This window comes from Oncorhynchus masou, chromosome 7 (assembly GCF_036934945.1).
Source record: "Oncorhynchus masou masou isolate Uvic2021 chromosome 7, UVic_Omas_1.1, whole genome shotgun sequence".
Taxonomy (NCBI): domain Eukaryota; kingdom Metazoa; phylum Chordata; class Actinopteri; order Salmoniformes; family Salmonidae; genus Oncorhynchus; species Oncorhynchus masou.
This window is the reverse complement of record NC_088218.1, coordinates 25,204,119-25,223,346: the sequence shown is the minus strand read 5'-3', so window position 1 is coordinate 25,223,346 and position 19,228 is coordinate 25,204,119. Positions and strand designations below refer to the sequence as shown.

Below are 19,228 nucleotides of genomic sequence, written 5' to 3'. Positions count from 1 at the left end.
ACTCGGAGAGGGTGGAGAGGAGGATCTGATGGTTCACAGTGTCGAAGGCAGCCGATAGGTCTAGAAGGATGAGAGCAGAGGAGAGAGAGTTAGCTTTAGCAGTGCGGAGCGCCTCCGTGATACAGAGAAGAGCAGTCTCAGTTGAATGACTAGTCTTGAAACCTGACTGATTTGGATCAAGAAGGTCATTCTGAGAGAGATAGCGGGAGAGCTGGCCAAGGACGGCACGTTCAAGAGTTTTGGAGAGAAAAGAAAGAAGGGATACTGGTCTGTAGTTGTTGACATCGGAGGGATCGAGTGTAGGTTTTTTCAGAAGGGGTGCAACTCTCGCTTTCTTGAAGACGGAAGGGACGTAGCCAGCGGTCAGGGATGAGTTGATGAGCGAGGTGAGGTAAGGGAGAAGGTCTCCGGAAATGGTCTGGAGAAGAGAGGAGGATAGGGTCAAGCGGGCAGGTTGTTGGGCGGCCGGCCGTCACAAGAAGCGAGATTTCATCTGGAGAGAGAGGGGAGAAAGAGGTCAGAGCACAGGGTAGGGCAGTGTGATCAGAACCAGCGGTGTCGTTTGACTTAGCAAACGAGGATCGGATGTCGTCGACCTTCTTTTCAAAATGGTTGACGAAGTCATCTGCAGAGAGGGAGGAGGGGGGAGGGGGAGGAGGATTCAGGAGGGAGGAGAAGGTGGCAAAGAGCTTCCTAGGGTTAGAGGCAGATGCTTGGAATTTAGAGTGGAAGAAAGTGGCTTTAGCAGCAGAGACAGAGGAGGAAAATGTAGAGAGGAGGGAGTGAAAGGATGCCAGGTCCGCAGGGAGGCGAGTTTTCCTCCATTTCCGCTCGGCTGCCCGGAGCACTGTTCTGTGAGCTCGCAATGAGTCGTCGAGCCACGGAGCGGGAGGGGAGGACCGAGCCGGCCTGGAGGATAGGGGACATAGAGAGTCAAAGGATGCAGAAAGGGAAGAGAGGAGGGTTGAGGAGGCAGAATCAGGAGATAGGTTGGAGAAGGTATGAGCAGAGGGAAGAGATGATAGGATGGAAGAGGAGAGAGTAGCGGGGGAGAGAGAGCGAAGGTTGGGACGGCGCGGTACCATCCGAGTAGGGGCAGTGTGGGAAGTGTTGGATGAGAGCAAGAGGGAAAAGGATACAAGGTAGTGGTCGGAGACTTGGAGGGGAGTTGCAATGAGGTTAGTGGAAGAACAGCATCTAGTAAAGATGAGGTTGAGCGTATTGCCTGCCTTGTGAGTAGGGGGGGAAGGTGAGAGGGTGAGGTCAAAAGAGGAGAGGAGTGGAAAGAAGGAGGCAGAGAGGAATGAGTCAAAGGTAGAGGTGGGGAGGTTAAAGTCGCCCAGGACTGTGAGAGGTGAGCCGTCCTCAGGAAAGGAGCTTATCAAGGCATCAAGCTCATTGATGAACTCTCCGAGGGAACCTGGAGGGCGATATATAATAAGGATGTTAAGCTTGAAAGGGCTGGTAACTGTGACAGCATGGAATTCAAAGGAGGCGATAGACAGATGGGTAAGGGGAGAAAGAGAGAATGACCACTTGGGAGAGATGAGGATCCCGGTGCCACCACCCCGCTGACCAGAAGCTCTCGGGGTGTGCGAGAACACGTGGGCGGACGAAGAGAGAGCAGTAGGAGTAGCAGTGTTGTCTGTGGTGATCCATGTTTCCGTCAGTGCCAAGAAGTCGAGGGACTGGAGGGAGGCATAGGCTGAGATGAACTCTGCCTTGTTGGCCGCAGATCGGCAGTTCCAGAGGCTACCGGAGACCTGGAACTCCACGTGGGTCGTGCGCGCTGGGACCACCAGATTAGGGTGGCCGCGGCCACGCGGTGTGGAGCGTTTGTATGGTCTGTGCAGAGAGGAGAGAACAGGGATAGATAGACACATAGTTGACAGGCTACAGAAGAGGCTACGCTAATGCAAAGGAGATTGGAATGACAAGTGGACTACACTTATCGAATGTTCAGAACGTTAAGCTTACGTAGCAAGAATCTTATTGACTAAAATGATTGAAATGATACAGTACTGCTGGAGTAGGCTAGCTGGCAGTGGCTACGTTGTTGACACTACACTAATCAAGTCGTTCCGTCGAGTGTAATAGTTTCTACAGTGCTGCTATTCGGGGGCTAGCTGGCTAGCTAGCAGTGTTGATTACGTAACGTTACGTTAAAAGAACGACAATAGCTGGCTAGCTAACCTAGAAAATCGCTCCAGACTACACAATTGTCTTAGATACAAAGACGGCTATGTAGCTAGCTAGCTACGATCAAACAAATCAAACCGTTGTACTGTAATGAAGTGAAATGAAAATGTGATACTACCTGTGGAGCGAGGCGGAATGTTGACCGGGTTGTTGAAGTTCAAATCGGAAGACGTTGGCTAGCTGTTGGCTAGCTAGCTAGCAGTAACTCCTACGTTAAGGACGACAAGTAGCTGGCTAGCTAACCTCGGTAAATTAAGATAATCACTCTAAGTCTACACACTCTAAACTACACAATTACCTTGGATACGAAGACAGCAAAGACAACTATGTAGCTAGCTAACACTACACTAATCGAGTCGTTGAGTGTAATAGTTTCTACAGTGCTAGTGGACGTTAGCTAGCTGCTGGGCAGATACGTTAGGACGACGAAATACGATAATTACGCAATTATCTTTGATACAAAGACGGCTATGTAGCTAGCTAAGAAGAAGTTGCTAAGATTAGACAAATCAAACCGTACTATAATGAAATGTAATGAAAAGTTATACTACCTGCGGACCGAAGTGTAGATGCGACCGCTAAACTTTAAACATCCCAAGGAGCACTGTGCAAGCAATAATATTGAAATGGAAGGAGTATCAGACCACTGCAAATCTACCAAGACCTGGCCGTCCCTCTAAACTTTCAGCTCATACAAGGAGAGGACTGATCAGAGATGCAGCCAAGAGGCCCATGATCACTCTGGATGAACTGCAGAGATCTACAGCTGAGGTGGGAGACTCTGTCCATAGGACAGCAATCAGTCGTATATTGCACAAATCTGGCCTTTATGGAAGAGTGGCAAGAAGAAAGCCATTTCTTAAAGATATCCATAAAAAGTGTTGTTTAAAGTTTGCCACAAGCCACCTGGGAGACACACCAAACATGTGGAAGAAGGTGCTCTGGTCAGATGAAACCAAAATTTAACTTTTTGTCAACAATGCAAAACGTTATGTTTGGCATAAAAGCAACACAGCTCATCACCCTGAACACACCATACCCACTGTCAAACATGGTGGTGGCAGCATCATGGTTTGGGCCTGCTTTTCTTCAACAGGGACAGGGAAGATGGTTAAAATTGATGGTAAGATGGATGGAGCCAAATACAGGACCATTCTGGAAGAAAACCTGATGGAGTCTGCAAAAGACCTGAGACTGGGACGGAGATTTGTCTTCCAACAAGACAATGATCCAAAACATAAAGCAAAATCTACAATGGAATGGTTCAAAAATAAACATATCCAGGTGTTAGAATGGCCAAGTCAAAGTCCAGACCTGAATCCAATCGAGAATCTGTGGAAAGAAATGAAAACTGCTGTTCACAAATGCTCTCCATCCAACCTCACTGAGCTCGAGCTGTTTTGCAAGGAGGAATGGGAAAAAATGTCAGTCTCTCGATGTGCAAAACTGATAGAGACATACCCCAAGCGACTTACAGCTGTAATCGCAGCAAAAGGTGGAGCTACAAAGTATTAACTTAAGGGGGCTGAATAATTTTGCACGCCCAATTTTTCAGTTTTTGATTTGTTAAAAAAGTTTGAAATATCCAATAAATGTCGTTCCACTTCATGATTGTGTCCCACTTGTTGTTGATTCTTCACAAAAAAATACAGTTTTATATCTTTATGTTTGAAGCCTGAAATGTGGCAAAAGGTCGCAAAGTTCAAGGGGGTCGAATACTTTCGCAAGGCACTGTATATACAAATACCACCACCCAAAAGAGCAGTTGTTGAGAGGGAGGGCAATGGGGCCGGTGCTCTGACACAGAGATCCCTATGTGTACACGTTCCTGGTTGCTAGAAATATGTTTATTTGACTGTTTCATTATGTTGGCCGGTTCCCCAGACCCAGATTAAGCCTAGAACTGGACAACAACAAAACATATATATATACTGTATATATTTTTTTATCTAGGACTAGGCTTAATCTGGTTCTGGGAATCCAGAAGTCTTGCATTCCTGGCTTTCACAGAAAGTTCAAATCTAACACTTGCAACTTTGTCCCTGTAGAAAGCTTGTGCAACGGCTCTTTCTTCATGTGTGTCAACGGCCGCTGTGTCTCGCTGGCCAGCCTGTGTAACAGGAGGGACGACTGTGGGGACGCGTCAGACGAGAGGAACTGTCACGTCAACGAGTGTCTGAACCGCCGAGTTAGTGGATGCACACAGGACTGTGAAGACCTGCCTGTAGGGTACAAGGTAGGAAGGTACCCCTGCTTGCTTTCTCAGAAGTGCACACACACACACACACACACACACACACATACAATCACAAGTCATGAACTGTACAAGGTTATTTTTCTCAGTATCACACACACACGGTATAGCCCTAAGTATGGTAAGCCCACTAAGCTCTTACAACATAAAACTAAGGCTCGGCCGCTAACTGTTTATTGATGTTTTGCAAATGTCTCTATAATGATAGGATTTCTGTGTGATGTCACCAGGGTTATTACATTACATCTATTATCATGTTTAACAATAAAACAAAACAGAACCTAAATCAACATACTATGTGGACATGATATTTCTCAGAATGGAAACGGTTCTGTTTTCCAGAACATTTTGCTCCTGGCTAACAATGTGTGTTTGTTTGTGCTATTCATACTCAATAACCATGACCCTGGTACATACAGTACAGTATGTATGTTGGGATCTGCCTGGTTGCTGTAAGCTATAGGTTGTCAGAGAAAAATGTATTTAAATCCATACTCTGTAAGATGTTCATACCGTCAAAGAGTGTTTCGCCAACAAAACAAACCATGGACTTTACGCTCTTTGTGTCATAGTATCCCTGTATAGTCCATAGTCACTCCAACCCAATGGCGACAGTACCCCATCACATTTCCATTGATTGATTCCGTGCCTCAGTGCCCACACATGGATTCTGTCAGAAAAATAATGGCTCTCAATTTCTCCCTCACGTCCGATCCAGTGCAAGTGTTGGCCGGGATTCCGCTTGAAGAACGATGGCCAAACGTGTGTTGACATTGACGAATGTTCATCCGACTTCCCCTGTAGCCAGCTCTGCGTCAACACATACGGATCGTACAAGTGTCTCTGTGCAGACGGTTACGAGGCGCCAACTAAGAACTCGCAGATCTGCAGGTCTCTCTCAGGTATACCTCTTTCTCTACCTCCATCATTTTCTCCTCTGTTATTTTTCTTGTTCTCTCTCTCTCTCTCTCTCTCTCTCTCTCTCTCTCTCTCTCTCTCTCTCTCTCTCTCTTACCCACCTGTCCTTGTATCTTTGCCTCTGCTGCTTGAGGTACCCCTTTCTCCATCTTATCTTCTTCTGTCCTTTCCTTCTCTCTCTCTTCCTTCTTACCCATCTGCCCATGTGTCTGCAACTCTCAGCCACCTTAATCTTGATTTTTTTTTTGTTGTTGATTTTTTTTTAAATCAGGGACTTCTGGAAATCACAGGGGAATTACCTTGAATCGGAATGAGGATTCTGATTGGTTAAAAGAGAACACTAGAATATGTCTCCATGGAAATGTACCTGTAGTGAGCCCAGTCAAATAATAGCCTGTGACAGTGATATATATATACTAGGGCTTGGATCTAGGGAGGAAATCAGTGGCTGTATAAGACTGACACCTGCAGAGCCTCTGACTGTAACGTTTCTGTCCCTGCAGTAGGATAATGAGACGGTGCATTAAAAGTAATGACTTCCGAGTAATGATGAGCCATTTCTGAGAGCATACTGCTACAGTCACACCTGCATAATCATATGTGACTCTTTAGGACCATCACTATCATCACTTTTTCTGACTATAATGTTAGTCATAGGAGCCATTGTGTATTATAATTGCTGTATTTTTTTTTTTTTGTTCTTGTATTTTCTTCAGCTGAAGAGCCCTTCCTGATTCTGGCCGACCATCATGACATCAGGAAAATAAGCACTGATGGATCCAATTATGCTCCTCTAAAACAGGTAAGACACACAAAGGGAAGTGTTCCTTTTTTCTTGAACCAGCTCAATATTTAAGGATGGAGAAGGTTTCTTATGCACAGAATCATTTCATTGGTCATCTCACTTGAGTACATTGAGTATATCCTTATATGGCCTGTGTGTCTCTCCCCAACCAATTATGCAAAGCAATTGCTCAATATGTTTTTTTTTTTTGTAACAACAATACTACATGTTCCATGATGATTTTGTCCCACAGGGCCTCAGTAACATTATAGCAGTGGACTTTGACTACAGGAAGGAGTTGATCTACTGGATTGACTCGAGCTCTCCTGCTCTAACCCAGCGGAGGATAAACAGAATGCGACTGAATGGGAGCGACCTGAAGGTACAGTAGAGCAGCAGCTTACACAGCAGGGTTGAGGTCAATTCCAATTGAAGTTAGTCAATTCAGGAAGTGAACAGAGATTCCGATTCAAAAATGTAAAAAGGGCAGCCATTTTCAATGACTCCAAAAAACAGAGGAAAAGCTGTTTATTTCCAAAGTTGTCTCTCTCTCTCTCTCTCAATTCAATTCAATTCAATTCAAGGGGCTTTATTGGCATGGGAAACATGTGTTAACATTGCCAAAGCAAGTAAGGTATATAATATATATATATGTCTCTCTCTCTCTCTCTCTCTCTCTCTCCCCCTTCTCTCTCTCTCTCTCTCTCTCTCTCTCTCTCTCTCTCTCTCTCTCTCTCTCTCCCCTCTCTCTCTCTCTCTCTCTCTCTCTCTCTCTCCCCCTTCTCTCTCTCTGTTTTTTTTTCTCCCCCCCACCGGGCAAGATTATACTGCTGGAGCTGAGATGTTGAGGGAGGTTTTATAGGTGCTTTATAAATCTATAATTTAACACCATGACTGTGTACCGGTTTAAATGTGACTGAAGGTGACAGTCTTCCCTGGCTGAAGGTTGAGCCGAGGCACATAAAACAATGGCATTTATTCTATATGAGGGTTTATGGCCATGTAGTGCCTAATGCATTCCATTATGTCATAAAATGTGCAATATAGAATGTGAGTGTGTGGATAATTCCTTAGACATCTTTGTTTTCATTATACCTTGGAAATACCTCCTTGTTTTGGACCGAAGCCACCTGCTACTAATAATGCACAGCTTTATGTAGTTGATGGCTTACGTGAGTATTAGTTTATGGTGTTTGGCACAGAACAATGGCTGTTGGTTTAGGTGCAGCTGTATTTTATGAAATGTTTTGTTTTTGTCGTACAGTTCAGATAGAGTGTAACTGAACCCGGTTGAATCATGTTATACACCATAGATACAGTACAATACTGAATGTGCTTCCTTTTTTCTTTGGGGGGGGGGGGGGTCAATTTTACCCTCCTAAAATCAGTGACATTGGCACACAGAGGAAGATGACACAGTATGTCAAGGATACAGTATCAGTGTGGTTGTATATGCTTGTATTTGCTTCCTTGAACATGGCTGGTCTCCTATCATGGTTCCCCATTTAGCTTTGCAAAAGTCAGAGCCAGAGTCTGGGTGAGTTTAGAGTGCCAACAGAACCTGAGTACCTAAGGGGGCTCCACTTGGCTCGTTATCATTAATACAGGGATAATGACTCATTATAGCTTTACTGTACCCAGTATCACTCCCGTCTGATTCGTACTTTAGCTCACTACTGCCAAAACTCTTCAGAGTAGAGGCCATTTCTGTAGTTATTAGACCAATGTAATCACTATAAAGGCCGATATTAGAACTGTTGCAGTGCAGACCCATAGAAGGCTGTTCTGAATCGTAAGGGCTTTTCACAATGTATCTTCTTCATTTGGGGTTAAAATCACACCAGGGCTCGCTTACCCTCCATTCACACGACCAATTGTTAACACTTAGGTAACTGAACCCAACTGTCTGGAGTAGAATGCGAGGGCTCCACATAACTGGTTACCGTTATTTTCTGATTCAGCTTGAGTTGCTTTAAAGGCCCAGTGCAGTCGCAAACATGATTTTCCTGTGTCGGTAGCCATGAAGTTCTTTGAAAGGCTGGTCATGGCTCACATCAACAGCATCCTCCCGGATACCCTAGACCAACTTCAATTTGCATACTGCCCCAACAGATCCACAGATGACGCAATCTCAATCGCACTCCACACTGCCCTTTCCCACCTGGACAAAAGGAACGCCTATGTGAGAGTGCTGTCTATTGACTACAGTTCAGTGTTCAACACCATTGTGCCCACAATGCTTATGACTAAGCTAAGGACTCTGGGACTAAATACCTCCCTCTGCAACTGGATCCTGGACTTCCTGACGGGCCGCCCCCAGGTGGTAAGGGTAGGCAACAACACGTCTGTTACGCTGATACTCAACACTGGGACACCTCAGGGGTGTGTCCTTAGTCTCCTCCTGTACTCCCTGTTCACCCACGACTGCGTGGCCAAACGCGAATCCAACATCATCATTAAGTTTGCTGACAACACAACAGTAGTAGGCCTGATCACCGACAACGATGAGACAGCCTATAGGGAGGAAGTCAGAGACAACAAACTCTCCCTCAATGTGAGCAAGACAAAGGAGCTGTTCGTGGACTACAGGAAAAGGAAGGCCGAACAGGCCCCCATTAACATCGACGGGGCTGTAGTGGAGCGGGTCAAGAGTTTAAAGTTCCTTGGTGTCCACATCACCAACGAACTATAATAGTCCAAATGCACCATGACAGTTGTGAAGAGACTGAGGAGACTCAGGAGTCTGAAAAGATTTGGTATGGGTACCCAGATCCTCAAAAGGTTATACAGCTGCACCAACAAGAGCATCCTGACCGGTTGCATCACTGCCTGGTAGGGTAACTGCTCGGCATCTGACTGTAAGGCGCTACAGAGGGTAGTGTGTACGGCCCAGTACATCACTGGGGCCAAGCTAACTGCCATCCAGTACCTATATACTGTACTAGGCAGTGTCAGAGGAAAGCCCAAAAAATTGTCAAAGACTCCAGTAACCCAAGTTATAGACTGTTTACTCTGCTACCGCACAGCAAGCAGTACCGGAGCGCCAAGTCTAGGACCCAAAGGCTCCTTAACAGCTTCTACCCCCAAGCCATAATACTGCTGAACAATTAATCAAATGGCCATCGGATTATTTACATTGACACCCGTCCCGTCCCCCTCCTCCATTTTGTTTTGTACACTGCTGCTACTCGCTGTTTATTATCTATGCGTAGTCACTTCTCCCTACCTACATGTACAAATGACCTCAACTAACCTGTACCCCCGCACATTGACTCGGTACCGGAACCCCCTGTATATGGCATCGTTATTGTTATTTTATTGTTAGTTTTCATCATTTTTTACTTTAGTTTATTTGGTAAATATTTTCTTAAGACTTTCTTCAACTGCACTTTTTGTTAAGGGCTTGTAAAGTAAGCATTTCACGGCAAGGTCTACACATGTTGTATTCGGCGCATGTGACAAAGTTTGGTTTGATTTGTATATATACATCCGCACTGTGAAATTGTGAAAATGATGATGTCCTTTTAGTGTAAGAGCTGTTAAAAAAGACTGTCAGACATTTCAGCCAGTTTTGGTGGGAGGAAGATTTGGCCTGCCCGGTGACTTCACCAGGCAGTAAATTGGTTAATAGACCAATGAATATATTTCCTAAGGTTCTGCCAATAACAGCTCAGTTTTCCCCTCCCCACTTCGAACATCTCCCAGACAGTCCTGGCAAAATTGAGAAATCACTCTTTGCTCATTTTTCTTTTTGCGCCAAATTTAACTGAAAACAATCACAGTAAGGTACATAATTGTTACCCGGGAAAGGATTTGACATTGAGATAAAAATGCCCCTACCTGTTTCCTCTCCTCTGAGCCACAGGTCATCCACAGAATGTCTGCCCCCAGTGCTCTAGCCGTGGACTGGATAGGAAAGAACCTATACTGGTGTGACATAGTGAAGAAGAGTCTGGAGGTGTCCAAGGCTAATGGCCTCTATCCTGTGGTATTGGTCAGCACTGGTCTGGACAACCCTACTGACCTGGCTTTGGATGCTGACACCGGGCATGTACAACACTCCATCTTCTCTGTCTGTCTCTACATCATGCTAGACTCTATATCTGTCACAGTATAATCTGGAGAGGATTAATCCAGAACGGGATTTAGCTATGTCGGTTGAGAGAGACAGCACCACAGACTCTCAAAATAAATACCAGCTAATCAGTATGTTACTGTGTAAGTGTAACTATGCTATTTTGTTTCTGAGGCAGCCAACTTTCTGCTCAGGCTTTGAAGTCTAGTACTCATTTTTGATGTTGAATTTGATATCTCACATAAGCTACTCCATAATGGAAAGTAAACACAGTTACACTTACATGATTTTTGTCATTTAGGAGACACTCTTATCCAGAGCGACTTCCAGTTAGTGCATTAACCTTAAGATAGCAAAGTGGGACAACCACAATTCACAGTTCACATAGCCCATTTGACCAAGCGAGTGGAGAAGTGTAGCTTAAGGTATCTAGCTGAAAACTGTGTCATTCCTCTGTAGTTATGTGTTCTGGATCGACAGTGGAGAGTACCCCCATATCGGGAGGATAGGTTTGGACGGCAGCAGCCGGACGGTGATCAGCGATTCAGACATATTCAGCCCTGCAGCTCTCACCATCGACTACACAGCAAAAAGACTTTACTGGGCTGACTCACATCATATTCTCTTCTCAAACATGGACGGTTCAGAAAGACGCAGAGGTAAGTGACAGTGAATTGAGGATGGCCCTTAGTGTGTGTGTCTGTCTGTCTGTCTGTCTGTCTGTCTGTCTGTCTGTCTGTGTATTTATTTATTTATTTATTTATTTATTTTACCTTAATTTAACTAGACAAGTCAGTTAAGAACAAATTCTTATTTCCAATGACGGCCTACCAAAATGCCTCCTGCGGGGACAGGGGCTGGGATTAAAATATAAATATAGGACAAACACACATCATGACAAGAGAGACAACACAACACGACATAAAGAGAGACCTAAGACAACAACATAGCAATGCAGCAACACATGACAACACAGAATGGTACCAACACAACATGACAACAAATGGTAGCAACACCACATGGTAGCAGCACAAAACATGGTACAAACATTATTGGGCACAGACGACAGCACAAAGGGCAAGAAGGTAGAGACAACAATACATCACGCAAAGCAGCCACAACTGTCAGGAAGAGAGTCCATGATTGAGTCTTTGAATGAAGAGATTGAGATAAAACTGTCCAGTTTGAGTGTTTGTTGCAGCTCGTTCCAGTCGCTAGCTGCAGTGAACTGAAAAGACGAGCGACCCTGGGATATGTGTGCTTTTGGGACCTTTAACAGAATGTGACTGGCAGAACAGGTGTTGAATGTGGAGGATGAGGGCTGCAGTAGATATCTCAGATAGGGGGAGAGTGAGGCCTAAGAGGGTTTTACAAATTACCATCAACCAGTGGGTCTTGTGACAGGTATACAGAGATAACCAGTTAACAGAGGAGTATAGAGTGCAGTGATGTGTCCTATAAGGAGCATTGGTGGCAAATCTGATGGCCGAATGGTAAAGAACATCTAGCCACTCGAGAGCACCCTTACCTGGCGATCTATAAATGATGTCTCCATAATCTAGCATAGGAAGGATCATCTGAATCGGGGTTAGTTTGGCAGCTGGGGTGGAAGAGGAGCGATTACGATAGAGGAAACCAAGAATAGATTTGATATGTGCTGAGAGAAGGATAGTGTACCATCTAGACATACTCCCAAGTACTTGTATGAAGTGACTACCTCAAGCTCTAAATCCTCAGAGGTAGTAATCACACCTGTGGGGAGAGGTCTTCGTTTTGGAGGTGTTCAGAACAGGGTTAAGGGTAGAGAAAGCTTGTTGGACACTAAGAAAGCTTTGTTGTAGAGCATTTAAAACAGAATCTGGGGATGGGCTATAAGACTGTATCATATGCGTATAAATGGATGAGAGAGCTTCCTACTGCCTGAGCTATGTTGTTGACGTAAATTGAGAAGAGCGTGGGGCCTAGGATTGAGCCTTGGTGACAGGCAGTGGCTGAGACAATAGATTTTCTGACTTTATAAACTGCACTCTTTGAGAGAGGTAGTTAGCAAACCAGGCCAAAGACCCCTCAGAGACACCAATACTTCTTAGCCAGCCCACAAGAATGGAATGCTCTACCGTATCTGCTCGGCTACGCATGCCTCTCCCTAATGTCAATATGTCTTGTCGATAGCTGTTTTGGTTAGTGATTATTGTCTTATTTCATTGTATAGCCTCCAGCCATGCTCAATATGCCTCAGCTAACCCTCTTGTCCCACCTCCCACACATGCAGTGACCTCACCTGGTTTAATTGATGTTTCTAGAGACAATACCTGTCTCATCGTCACTCAATGCCTAGGTTTACCTCCACTGTACTCACATCCTACCATACCTTTGTCTGTAAATTATGCATTGAATCTATTCTACCGAGCCCAGAAACCTACTCCTTTTACTCCTGTTCCAAACGCACGAGACGACCAGTCCTTATAGCCTTTAGCCGTACCCTTATCCTATTCCTCCTCTGCTCCTCTGGTGATGTAGAGGTGAATCCAGGCCCTGCAGTGCCTAGCTCCACTCCCATTCCCAAGGCGCTCTCATTTGTTGACTTCTGTAACCGTAAAAGCCTTGGTTTCATGCATGTTAACATTAGAAGCCTCCTCCCTAAGTTTATTTTATTCACTGCTTTAGCACACTCTGCCAACCCAGATGTCCTAGTCGTGTCTGAATCCTGGATTAGGAAGGCCACCAAAAACCCTTAAACTTCCATCCCTAACTATAACATTTTCCCGACAAGATAGAACTGCCAAAAGGGGGAAGAGTTCTGTCTTAATATCCAGGTCTGTTCCCAAACAATTTAAGCTTCCACTTTTAAAAATCCACCTTTCCAGAACCAAGTCTCTCACCATTGCAGCTTGATATAGACCACCTTCTGCCCCCAGCTGTGCTCTGGACACCATATGTGAATTGATTGCCTCCCATCTATCTTCAGAGCTCGTGCTGTTAAGTGACCTAAACTGGGACATGCTTAACACCCAGGCCATCCTACAATCTAAGCTTGATGCCCTCAATCTTACACAAATGATCAATGAATCTACCAGGTACAACCCAAAATCCGTAAACACAGGCACTCTCATAGATATCATCCTAACCAACCTGCCCTCCAAATAAACCTCTGCTGTCTTCAACCAGGATCTCAGCAATCACTGCCTCATTGCTTGTATCCGTAATGGGTCTGCGGTCAAACGTCCACCCCTCATCACTGTCAAACGCTCCCTAAAACACTTCTGCGAGCAGGCCTTTCTAATCGACTTGGCCCGGATATCCTGGAAGAATATTGACCTCGCGAGCTTTTTCAAACAAATTTGCATCCTGCAGCACAAACTCCAAAATTTTCAGGACATTGTAAAGTCCATGGAGAATAAGAGCACCTCCCCCAGCTGCCCACTGCACTGAGGCTAGGAAACACTGTCACCACAGATAAATCCACGATAATTGAGAATTTCAATAAGCATTTTTCCATGTCTGGTCATGCTTCCACCTGGCCACCCCTACACTGGTCAACAGCCCTGCACCCCCCACAGCAACTTGCCCAAGCCTCCCCATTTCTCCGTCACCCAAATCCAGATAGCTGATGTTCTAAAAGAGCTGCAAAATCTGGACCCCTACAAATCAGCAGGACTAGACAATCTGGACCCTCTCTTTCTAAATGTATCAGCCGACATTGTTGCAACCTCTACTAGCCTGTTCAAACTCTCTTTCTTTCAGAGATCCCCAAAGATTGGAAAGCTGCCACGGTCATCCCCCTCTTCGAAGAGGGAGACACTCTAGACCCAAACTGCTACAGACCTATATCTATCCTACACTGCCTTTCTAAGGTCTTCGAAGGCCAAGTTAACCTCTCTAGGGTATGTGGTACGCTAGTGTCCCACCTAGCCAACATCCAGTGAGATTGCAAAGCGCCAAATTCAAATACAGAAATACTCATTATAAAAATTCAGAAAAGATATTACTATTTTACATAGGATTAAAGATTAACATCTTGTGAATCAACCAATCCAACCATTCAAAAATGCTTTACGTTGAAAGCATACCTTACAATTATTTGAGAACTTAGCCCAGCAGACAAATCATTACAAGCAGTAACCAACCAAGTCGAAGAGTTACACAAGTCAGAAATAGAGATAAAATTAATCACTTACCTTTGATGATCTTCATATGGTTGCACTCAGAAGACATCTTTTTCTTCGAAAAAGTCTCTCTTTATATCCGAAAACCTCCTTTGTGTTCGCGCGTTTTCTTGAGTAATCCACAGGCTCAAACTCAGTCACAACAGGCAGACGAAAAAAATCCAAACTGTATCCGTAAAGTTCATAGAAACATGTCAAACAATGTTTATATTCAATCCTCAGGTTGTTTTTAGCCTAAATAATTGATAATATTTCAACCTGACAATAACGTCGTCAATATAAAATAAACAAGAAAGACACTCTCTCGGTCGTACGCATGAAAAAGCTCTGTGACACTGCAGGGTCCACTCATTCAGACTGCTCTTACTCCCTCGTTTTTCAGAATACAAGCCTGAAACAATTTCTCAAGACGGTTGACATCTAGTAGAAGGCATAGGAACTGCAATGTGAGTCCTAAGTCAATGGATACTGTAATGGCATTGAATAGAGAACTACAACAACAACAAAAAAATCCTACTTCCTGAATGGATTTTTCTCAGATTTTCACCTGCCAAATCAGTTCTGTTATTCTCACAGACACTAGGTTAACAGTCCTGGAAACTTTAGAGTGTTTTCTATCCATATATACCAATATATGCATATCATATCTTCTAGGACTGAGTAGAAGGCAGTTTAATTTGGGCACACTTTTCATCCAAAATTCCAAATGCTGCCCCCTACCCTAGAGAAGTTAACAAATAGATCACTGACCATTTCGAATCCCACCATACCTTCTCCGCTATGCAATCTGGTTTCAGAGATGGTCATGGGTGCACCTCAGCCATGCTCAAGGTCCTAAACAATATCATAACCTCCATCGATAAGAGACAATACTGTGCAGCTTTATTCATAGACCTGACCAAGGCTTTCAACTCTGTCAATCACCACATTCTTATCAGCAGACTCAACAGCCTTGGTTTCTCAAATGACTACCTCGCCTGTTTCACCAACTACTTCTCTGATAGAGTTCAGTGTGTCAAATCAGAGGGCCTGTTGTCCGAACCTCTGGCAGTCCCTATGGGGGCGCCACAGGGTTCAATTCTCGGGCCGACTCTTTTCTCTGTATGCATGATGATGTCGCTGTTGCTGTTGGGGATTCTCTGATCCACCTCTACGCAGGCGATATCATTCTGTATACTTCTGGCCCTTCTTTGGACACTGTGTTAACTCACCTCCAGACGAGCTTCAATGCCATACAACTCTCGTTCCGTGGCCTCCAATTGCTCTTAAATGCAAGTAAAACTAAATGCATGCTCTTCAAACGATCGCTACCAGCATCACTACTCTGGGTGGTTCTGACTAAGAATATGTGGACATCCACAAATACCTAGGTGTCTGGTTAGACTCACATTAAGCATCTCCAATCCCCCCAAAAAATCTAGAATCGGCTTCCAATTTCGCAACAAAGCATCTTTTACTCATGCTGCCAAACATACCCTCGTAAAACTGACTATCCTACCGATCCTTGACTTTGGCGATGTAATTTACGAAATAGCCTCCAACACTCTACTCAGCAAATTGGATGCAGTCTATCACAGTGCCATCCATTTTGTCACCAAAGCCCCATATACTACCCACCACTGCAACCTGTGTGCTCACGTTGGCCGGCCCTCGCTTCATATTCGTCGCCAAACCCACTGGCACCAGGACATCTACAAGTCTTTGCTAGGTAAAGCCCCACTTTATCTCAGCTCACTGGTCACCATAGCAGCACCCACCCGTAGCACGCGCTCCAGCAGGTAAATTTCACTGGTCACCCCCAAAGCCAATTCCTCCTCTGGTAGCCTTACAGTTCTCTGCTGCCAATGACTAGAATGGATTGCAAAAATCACTGAAGCTGGAGACTCATATCTCCCTTACTAACTTTGAGCACCAGCTGTCAGAGCAGCTCACAGATCACTGCACCTGTACATAGCCCATCTGTACAATAGCCCATCCAACTACCTCATCCCCATACTGTTATTCATTTTATTTTTGCTCCTTTGCACCCCAGTATCTCTACTTGCACGTTCATATTCTGCACATCTATCACACCAGTGTTTAATTGCTAAATTGTAATTATTTCGCCACTATGGCCTTATCTTACCTCATTTGCACACACTGTATATATTTTTCTATTGTGTTATTGACTGTATGTTTTGTTTATTCCATGTGTAACTCTGTGTTGTTTGTGTCACACTGCTTTGCTTAATCTTGGCCAGGTCACAGTTGTAAATGAGAACTTGTTCTCAACTAGCCTACCTGGTTAAATAAAGGTGGGAAAAAAAAAAAAAAAAATTTTTTTATAGCAGCACACCATTGCTTAGAATCAAGGGCAATGGTGACTTCATTGAGGACCTTTAAGGTTGCAGTGACACATCCATAACCTGAGCGGAAAACCAGATTGCATACCATAGACATCAAGAAAGGCAGTCAGTTGATTATTGACACGTTTTTCCAACACTTTTGATAAACAGGGCAAAATAGAAATAGGCCTGTAACAGTTAGGATCAGCTTGATCTCCCCTTTAACTTCTTGCGACTAGCAATCCCGTATCTGGGAGCATAATCATAGCCTCAAGCGCATTACCATAACGCAACTTTTCATATTCATGAAAATCGCAAATGAAATGAAATAAATATATTCAAACACAAGCTTAGCCTTTTGTTAATAACACTGTCTTCTCAGATTTTCAAAATATGCGTTACAGCCAACGCTAGACAAGCATTTGTGTAAGTTTATCATGGCATAATGCTATGCTCGGCTCTGCTGGCAGCAGGCAACATTTTCACGAAAATAAGAAAAGCAACCAAATTAAGGTTGCTGCCCATATCATCCTTTCTGGGGAGGTTCCCATTGCTTGGAAGGCAGCCACGGTTCATCCTTTATTTAAAGAAGAAAGGGTCTAAACCATCTGACACAGATGTTTTTTGGGGGCCAAGTTTCAGGAGCTCCTTTAGCACCTCGGACTCAGTGACTGCCTGCAGGTTGAAACCTTGTTGCGGGGCAGGAGAAAAAGAGGGAGAAGCATCGTTTAATCGCATTAGAAGGGGTGGGAGATGAGGAAATGTTGGACGAGCAAGGAGGCATGGCTGAGTTAAATAAGAATCCTGACTTAATGAAAGTGGTGAGGAAAGAGCTCAGTCATGTGCGTCTTGTCAGTAACAACCACATCATCAACTTTAAGGGACATGGGCAGCTGTGAGGAGGAGGGTTTATTCTCCAGGTTTTTTCCAGAATTTCTTGCGGTTAGACCCACAGAGAGAGAACTGCTCCTTAAAGTAACTAACTTTGGCCTTCCGGATAGTCTGAGTGCACTTATTTCTCATTTGACTGAACGAGCGCCAGTCAGCCTGAGTATGCGTGTGCCGAGCCAAATGCAGTTCTTGAGGTGGAGTAACTCTTCAAGACCACGGTCGAACCAGGGGCTGAACCTGATTTTCATTCTAATTTTATTTATGGGGGCGTGTTTGTTAATAATACCACTGAAAATATCAAAAAAGAAGGTCCAAGCTGATTCTATACCATTTTACATTGTATCTATCTCTCTCTGTCAACTCTCAAAATGTGATGGCTCAATTGGCTTTGTAAATAATGGTTTGTGCAGATTTAAGGTCCGTTTGTTATTGATTGTACTTCCTCAGACTTTAGATAAAAGCCGTGACTTTACTGTGAAAATGTTTGTTCGTGATTAATTCAACTGCATAGAAGCTGAGTGTGAACCAAGTCATCATTATGCCTGTTCCATACACTTCTCTGGCATTCAACCTGTGAGACACGAGAGAAATGTTTTTCTCACCTTTCTTATTCATTTGGTCTAACACAATCCCCCCCCCCCCCCCGGAGTACTATTTGGTTCACAGACAAAACATTATGTTATTAAACGAGGCTTGAAGTGAAGTCATGACATTCTCAACCTATTTTTATTGTTAATTTAATTTCAGTTTTTCATCTTCAACAGCCAGTTTGTGATTAGCTGTAATACTTATTATAGTATACTCCTTTCTCTACTAAGCCATGCTGGCAGACAGACAGTCCATTTAGTCACGTCTTTACTCCCATTTACCTGCAATAAAACACCCCAGAGCCTGGCAGCTTGTCACAGCAATTACTCAGGGCGAGCTGTGTGTGCGCCTGCATGTGTGTGCGTTCACGCGTGCATGTGTGTGAGATCTGGCTGTGTTCCAGACTCTGATTAATCAGTGTGTATTCCATTCCAGTGCCTAGTCAAGACATCCGGGAGGTGACAGGGCTGACTCTGTTTGAGGATGTCATCTATTGGACGGATGAGAAGTCCAAGTCACTGAACCGGGCCCACAAGACCTCCGGGGCTCAGGGAACAGAGCTGCTCAGATACTGGAGAGCCATCCACAACATCAAGGTGTACCACCCTCTCCGCCAACCCGACGGTAATCATCTGTGTGTGAGTGTGTGAGTGTGTGAGTGTGTGAGTGAGTGAGGTGTTTCTTTTCAATTGTAATGAGGAAATGTGCCCTCAAGACTAATGATGCTGAGAGGAGGGGAAAGGGCTCTAGCTGTGGATGTTGGTTTTAGCCTCCCTCTCTTCGCCGCAGTGCCCAAACACCAGTGTCAGGTGACCAACGGAGGCTGCAGCCACCTGTGTCTGCTCTCCCCCAGGGGAGGTTACAGGTGTGCCTGCCCCACCCACTTCTACCTGGCTGCAGACAACAAGACCTGCCTGTCCAACTGCACAGCCAGCCAGGTCAGTGGCACTTTTCTCCTACTGCTTACAAAAATATTTGACATAGTCATTTAGCAGACGCTGTTATCCAGAGTGACTTACAGTTAGTGAA

General features: G+C 44.6%; 1 pseudogene; it reads left to right on the top strand.

Moving 5' to 3' along the window:
* LOC135543581 (low-density lipoprotein receptor-related protein 1B-like) overlaps window positions 1-19,228 on the top strand; it is a 212,328-nt pseudogene that overhangs the window by 147,015 nt on the left and 46,085 nt on the right.